Here is a 6,346-nt window from a genome sequence, read left to right as displayed (position 1 = left end):
CTAAATATAGAATCATGTCATCTGCAAACAGGGACAATTTGACTTCCTCTTTTCCTAATTGAATACCCTTTATTTCTTTCTCCTGCCTGATTGCCCTGGCCAGAATTTCCAACACTATGTTGAATAGGAGTGGTGAGAGAGGGCATCCCTGTCTTGTTCCAGTTTTCAAGGGGAATGCTTCCAGTTTTTGCCCATTCAGTATGATATTGGCTGTGGGTCTGTCATAAATAGCTCTTATTATTTTGAGATACGTCCCATCAATACCTAATTTATTGAGGGTTTTTAGCATGAAGGGCTGTTGAGTTTTGTCAAAGGCCTTTTCTGCATCTATTGAGATAATCATGTGGTTTTTGTCTTTGGTTCTGTATATATGCTGGATTACGTTTATTGATTTGCATATGTTGAACCAGCCTTGCAACCCAGGGATGAAGCCCACTTGATCGTGGTGGATAAGCTTTTTGATGTGCTGCTGGATTCGGTTTGCCAGTATTTTATTGTGGATTTTTGCATCAATGTTCATCAGGGATATTGGTCTAAAATTCTCTTTTCCTGTTGTGTCTCTGCCAGGCTTTGGTATCAGGATGATGCTGGCCTCATAAACAAAGTACATGTTTTTAAAGAAGCATGAAAGTTCAAATGAGTCTCACTTGATGGCTTGTTCAGTTCATGAGATCATCTGGCATGAAATAAAATGTTGCTTTTTCCATGCAGTGATTGCGTAAGTCAAATATGGCAAAGCCACCTACACGATAATTTTCAGCCTATGGATTTGATTTTTCATAAGCCTCACCACACACCCCTCACAGAAAGCTCTTGTTTCTGGTGGATTCGTTTCACCTCCTTTGTGAAAGCCTTAGAGAGAAGGCAGTAAGCAGGGAAAATCAGCTATTTATAGGCATTTTTGACTAAAAGTGTCTGCTCAGCGTGCCATGGAATACTTCCAAGAGGTGGGAGAACAGGAAACTATCTAAAATCAACTAGAAGGCTGGAGGAGTGTTATGGGGGAATGACTTTGCAGGGGAGTCATTTTCAGAAAGCTCAGGTTTCATTTGCAAACAAATGACAGTTTCATCGACACCCCTTAAGTTACAGATAAGCCTTCGAAACTTTTACTAGTTAAGGAGAGAAGACAAAGACATAAAATTTCCAAGGAATACAGGTAGTTGGGTTCCTTTAAGGGACTTTAAAAGGAGAAGTCCTGCAGAAAGGCCTCCCTCCCTACTTATTTTCTGCCTAAGGGGATGCCAGTCAGATGGACGTCCACAGAGGAGCTTAGACTGGCAGGTGGCATTCAGAGTGTAAACTGCACGTCCCGGGGTGGCCTAACAGGGTCTTCCAGTGCCCATAGGATGATATCTATCATCACTATTTTCCACTTTTATAACCAAAAATGGCAGGCCTATTCGGTCAAGTTTTCATAATTAAGAGATATAATTTCATTAAATGTATTAAACACTTCCTGTGAATTCTGAATGGTTTTGTTTTCATTGTTTTGGTGACACTGGAGAAGCAAGTGAGGTAGACTTCAGACTGCCCAGAGTCACAGGGCTGACAGAAGAAGTTTGAACGGATGGTTCTGTGGACAGGGTCATGAGACAGATCTGGCTCAGTGTTCACTCGCTCTTTTGAATTTCTACAGCATTAGAAGAATGATATATCTGGCTGAGGGACTTTGGGCATGAGCAAAGAAGAGTGATGGCCAAGGGCGTTTGGTCATCTATCAATGGCAGAAAAGCACCTATCAAGGTGCCACGGAGGAAATACTCCACGGAGAACCTGGTTCTCCTAACTCAATTAAAGCGGTGATGATGGTGGAGAGAGTTCCCTTGTAGACACCTCGCATGACTATTATTACTAATTAAGCTTGTCCTGTTGACTTATCAGAGCTGTCTGGAGTAAGGCGGCAGCGGCTTGACAGACTTAAGGTATGAAAACAAAAGCAAGTGTGTGTTGTGATTATTTTTTTTTTTCTTTTTTTTGTGTGAATATACTTAAGCTTGAAGAAGCCGGAATGATATTCCATCAGCCAGTATCAAGCCATGGGGAAACCTGATCCACTGAGGCTGAGCTATCAAAAGATTAATCCAGGCTGGGTGCAGTGGCTCACAGCTGTAATCCCAGCAATTTGGGAGGCCGAGGTGGGAAGATCGCTGAGGCCAAAAGTTTAAGACCATCTTAGGCAACATAGCGAAACCCCGTCTCTACATTAAAACTTAGCCTGGCATAGTGACGTGAGTCTGTAGTCCCAGCTACTCTGGAGGCTGAGGTGGGAGGGTCGCTTGAGACCAGGAGGTCAGGGCTACCGTAAGCCGTGATCACACTACTGGACTCCAACCTGGATGACAAAGGGAAACACTGTCTTTCAAAAAAGAAAATAGAAAAAGATTGACTCTGTGATACTTTTGCCTTCAGATGAAAGCTTTCTGTGTTTAGTTGGCACACATGACAGTGAAGTTTTACACCTATAGTGTGATTAAGACCTACTTTCATCCCTCATTGGAAAGGGCTTTTCTTTACCACAGAATCAGATATGTGTGGTTTTTTTTTTTTTTTTTTTTGAGACAGAGTCTTGCTCTGTCGCCCAGGCTGGAGTGCAGTGGCCGGATCTCAGCTCACTGCAAGCTCCGCCTCCCGGGTTTACGCCATTCTCCTGCCTCAGCCTCCCGAGTAGCTGGGACTACAGGCGCCCACTACCGCGCCTGGCTAATTTTTTGTATTTTTTAGTGGGGTTTCACCGTGTTAGCCAGGATGGTCTCGATCTCCTGACCTCGTGATCCGCCCGTCTCGGCCTCCCAAAGTGCTGGGATTATAGGCTTGAACCACCGCGCCCGGCCAAAATCAGATATGTTAATCCCAACTCCAGCTTAATAAAAACTAGATCAAGTAAAATATAAAGGAAAAAGTGGTATGGTACATGAAACATGGGAAAGAGATAAAGCTTGTTAATGTTTGAGGATCTATAAACTTGGAATATTTTCACACTGTATTTTTCATTTATTTCTCAAATTTGAAGTTTAATTTGTTTCTAAGACCTGAAGCAAACACAGTCATATCATCATGCCCATTTTACAGATGTAGAAATAGAAGTACTAAGTAGAGAGAGCCCAAAGTCATGCAGCAAGCCAGCATCAATAAAGCTTGCAGTCAGAGCACCTGGATCCCGTATTTCATCTATTAGGCTCTACTGCCCCCTTCAGTAAATACAGTGAGAAATTAAGCCTTATAGTTCTCTAGAATTGGGTTACTTAAAGTGCAGTTCTGGGATTGATCACTGTCAGAATCATCCCGTATCTATGAAATCAGAATCTTCTGGGTTGATGTCACAGATCCTCATTTTACAGACACTCTCAAGGTGATTCTTGTGCACATAAAATTAAGGAATCTGTACGTGTAAATATTCAATGATAGAGCAAGTGGCCACACATATATATGATTCTCTACAGGTATACATGTGATATTATTGTGCCCATGTGTACCCATATTGATTCCACTTTACAATGTTTCATGTAGCATTTCCAATTTTAGAGATAAATCCTTTCCAATCACTTCCTTTTACATGTTGGGGGCAATAACTAAGAGATTAGCTTGTAGCTCTTAGTTTATATATCCTGTGCACTATTCCTCTCAGATTTGCTGCAGTTGCTCCCATTTAATATATTTGGTCCCATGGTCCCATTGTTCCAGTATGTAATTCCTACCTGTCACACCATACATATTTTTTATATATATATATATATAAAGTTTGGCCTTTGCAAATATGGTAACAGCTATGTTAATTTTTATCCTAGAGAAGTAAGATGAGGGATGCTGACTTCAAACGAGTGGAAGATGCTGGAAGGATGCATGCTGTCTTCAAAATCTAACTAGGGTTCTGAGCAAATTCCCTAAAGATCACATATCCTAATGCATTCTGCTCCATTCGTCCTCCTTTGCTACATGGTTTACCATGAGGCAGGGAAAACTCATCCACAAAGGGAGAAGCATACCAATTTCTTTTCTTTGGAAGTTAAAATAAATAATTGCAGGCATGATTTAGTTAATCTTTGCCTCTTTTGAGACTTTCGAGTCACAAACTTGCTTCAACTCTAACTTTCAGATAATGTCACTTCTCCCTTTGCTTCCTTGTGCCTTGGCACCATTGCCTTAAAATGATGTTACGAGAATGGATAATAGAATATGTACAACATAAAGGGAACAGAACAGCACTTTAGCCAGGCAGTGAGCCTGCGAGTGTCAGGTTCCACTGACAAGATGACTGATCTCATCAAGGTATTTCCTTAGGATTTTTCTCTTTTCAAAAAACTAAATTGGACTAAATAATTTCAAAGCCTTCTTTTATAAGGAGATTTTTAGATGAAAAATAGATAGGAAGATACAAAGTCCACATTGCAGGAAGATTAGTGTGAATGGGAAGCTATACCAGATGACCTTCTGATCAGGAGGTTCTATTATCTAAAACTGTCATTTTAAGGGGGGAAAACCCAAGTCTGCCTGGTCCTTTAATTATGTATCTTATGATTTTAGAGTCTCGGAGAATTAAATCAGGGAGGAGTTAGACAATCTTGCAAGCATGTAGTAAATTGTGGTTATAAAAATTAAGGAGAGCAAAAGTAATATCCTTTTATGATTGTTGGATGCCCCCTTATTAAGGGGACTAAAACCTCTTTATTCTTACACCAGAGAAACAGGACATCCCTAACTAGTCTACACTAATGGTCCAAGGTGAAGTTCAATATAATCAGTGGAAAAGCAAAGTAATGAATTTTCCACTAACATCTATGAAAAACCTGTTTCTCCACTTCATAGTCATTCCTCTTCCATGGACTTTGTGAAATGGCACTCTTAAAATGGATCTGAGTTCATGAATCGGAGATCAAAGATGGCATGTGTATAAATGCATATTTTAGAAGTATTATTGGAGGGATACCTATGCGGATAGAAGGTGTATCTATAAACCTGCACACTTGCATTTGGCATGCAGTAACCCCAGGCTCACGTAATTCTGCTTCATAGACAGTTCTGTGATATCACAAGCCTGATTTTTGTGGGAAGTTTCCTAATTCTGTGAAACAGTGAGTAGAAACTCCAGTTGATAGAGAATAGTGACCTAATATACACAAAAATACCTACACGTTCAGCAAATTCATTGTATAATATATCTTAGAAATGGAAAAAAAGCAGGCATATTGCCAGACTTTAGCAAATGGAACAAAAAGTTTTTAATGAGAGTCCTAAATATTCCTACATTTAAAAGATCAGGGAATCAGAAGAGGTCTTTCCTTAATCACGTGCGTGCTCTTCAAGACAAAAAAAAAAAATAAAAAAAAAATAAAAACAGTAAAAACAAGAATTTGGTCAAAAGTAACAGTAAATGTTATGCCTTTCTTTACACAATATTTTCTCCTTTATTCTGTATAACAGTAATTAATTGATTCTTTATATCATTACTTTTTAGTTTATAAACATAGAGGACTGGGTTGAATATAAATAAATCAGTCATTGAAAAAAATTAACGTAATTCCCTATGGTGGCTTTAACTTAAGAATTTGGAAAAACACATAAATATGAATTTACCAAAATAATGGGAAAAAAAATTCTCCCTGTGCAATAACCCGCTAAGACAGATTGTTGTCTTTGAACCTAAAACCAAAGTGGTGGAAAACATAATCTAATTACAAATTAAAGTCAGCTTGGCAATATTGCATGTATTTTTTAGCAGTTCCTAAAAAACCTGACACAAAAGAGCAATGTGTTCCACCATTCACAAATCACTGTGTAAAATTGTGTAATGCCATGATCTCAAGTGGGCCAGAGACTGTGGGTGAATGGTTCTCTTAAAGAATGGTGAATGATTACCTTGATTTACTGTCTTTAATTTGCAATCAAGCAAACCGTCTTCTAAGGAGAATGGAAAAAGGGGAAATGAAATCTCCTGGCCCCTGAGAGATCCAAGGCTAGCTTTTCTCTTTCACTCTTTGCTAACTAATGCTATGCCTTTAATCAGTAGATTGGAATTCTGTGAGATCAGAAAGTGTGTGTTACAGGCAGAAACCTCGGACTGTGGCTAACCAAGCATTTTGGTGTTGCCGAAAATGTCTTTAGAAAACAATGAAACTGGAGGCCAAGAATACCAAAGTTTCTTTAACAGCTCCCAAGAAGGCTTTCCTGTATAGTTTGGATCTTCCCTTTACTACCACTGAGTCTTTCTGGACCCCTGCTTTCTCACAGTGTTTTGTCAATTGTTTTTTCCCTCTATTAATTGGACATGACAAGAGTGAGAATAATGGAGAATCAGAAAGAGAGAGAGAGAGAGAGGAGAATTAACAGGATTCTGCTGCTGATCACT

At 39.5% G+C, this 6,346-nt stretch overlaps 1 protein-coding gene across 6 annotated transcripts in view; it reads right to left on the bottom strand.

The window, feature by feature from the left end:
* DLGAP1 (discs, large (Drosophila) homolog-associated protein 1) overlaps positions 1 to 6,346 on the bottom strand; it is a 703,239-nt gene that overhangs the window by 408,608 nt on the left and 288,285 nt on the right. The gene's annotated exons all lie outside the window — the stretch shown is intronic.

This window comes from Mandrillus leucophaeus, unplaced genomic scaffold, assembly GCF_000951045.1.
Source record: "Mandrillus leucophaeus isolate KB7577 unplaced genomic scaffold, Mleu.le_1.0 Scaffold51, whole genome shotgun sequence".
NCBI lineage: Eukaryota > Metazoa > Chordata > Mammalia > Primates > Cercopithecidae > Mandrillus > Mandrillus leucophaeus.
This window is presented reverse-complemented; position numbering and strand designations above follow the sequence as displayed.